Raw genomic sequence first — 1,309 nt, 5'->3', positions numbered from 1 at the left:
CAAGGCCAGCCTGGTCTACATAGTGAGTTCCAGGACAGCCTGGACTGCAGGGAGACCCTGTCTCAAAAAAGATCAAAAACAAAACAAAACAAAACAAAACAAAACAAAACAAAAATAAAACACAAAGGACAGCAAAATTAAATACAATGATGTTAATAGAAAATGTTATTTTCCACCTGTACCTGCATAAGCACAAAAGCGCTCTCCAGCCCGAGTGCCGTGTTGTCTACCGGCCGGACCCTCTACGGCACAGAGACTTGTGGGATCCAGCTTGTTTTGAGAATATCTAAATTACTATAGCTCTTAACATGTAAGAATCATCCACGCATATAAGAATTTGATATCTTAGTATATACCAGGGTGTCAAATATAGAATCCTGGCTGAGTCTCACCGGCTTTTTGAACAGTTGGAACTAAGCTGGATATAGGCACAGCAGACTCTGCAGCAGGATTCTTGAGGGCTGCATTTTCTGATATAGTTTCTTCAGACTCGGGGATGTTTGATAGGACATGCTCTTGAATATCATTTTTTTCAGCCTGATCTTTATCAGGCGTTTCTTCTGTAGTAGGTGCTGAGACAGCATATAATTCTGGAAAAGGGTTTTCTGCAGAACTCTGGTCTTGTAAAGATGAAAAGACACCTTGTGCAGGGGAATTGATGAGGCTCCTCACTGCAGAGGAAGCTGGCCTCTTGGCAATCAACTGCAAATGAGATTTTTTTCTTTCTAAGGCTGTGATGTCTTTTTTCAGTCTGTAAAGCTGGTTTAGAACCCTTCATGCCTTTCACATTAGCATTTGCACTTTCTAAAACAAAAATGGTATAAGCCAAGTCTTTTCTTTTGCTTATGTCAGCTGAGCTTCAGACTGTTCACCTGGTGATAACAGCGCTGGGTAAGCAGCACGGATGGGTGGGGTGTGTGAGTCACTGCCTACAATGTAGAATCCTGGCTGAGTCTCACCGGCATTTTGAACAGTTGGAACTAAGGTGGATATAGGCACAGCAGACTCTGCAGCAGGAGTCTTGAGGGCTGCATTTTCTGATATAGTTTCTTCTGACTCAGGGATGTTTGATTGGAGGGAAGAGGAGACTCCTATGCCCTGTTCCCTTGGAAGTGAGGGCTCTGGATAGGAGTTTCCCACTAACCTCCTGGGCTTCTGCACCAGGTCAAGGTGCTGCAGCTCCATTGTGGGTGGGCTCCTGAGCCGCCTGTCTTTGGCAATGTTCTCTACAGATGGCGGGGCTCTCTGCTCCTCGGGTTCTTTTTGCTTCCTTCCTTGAAGTGCCTTTTGTGTGCGCTTCCTGGTCCCC

The sequence above is a fragment of the Nannospalax galili genome, unplaced genomic scaffold, assembly GCF_000622305.1.
Source record: "Nannospalax galili isolate Female #2095 unplaced genomic scaffold, S.galili_v1.0 scaffold7826, whole genome shotgun sequence".
Lineage (NCBI taxonomy): Eukaryota > Metazoa > Chordata > Mammalia > Rodentia > Spalacidae > Nannospalax > Nannospalax galili.
This window is presented reverse-complemented; position numbering follows the sequence as displayed.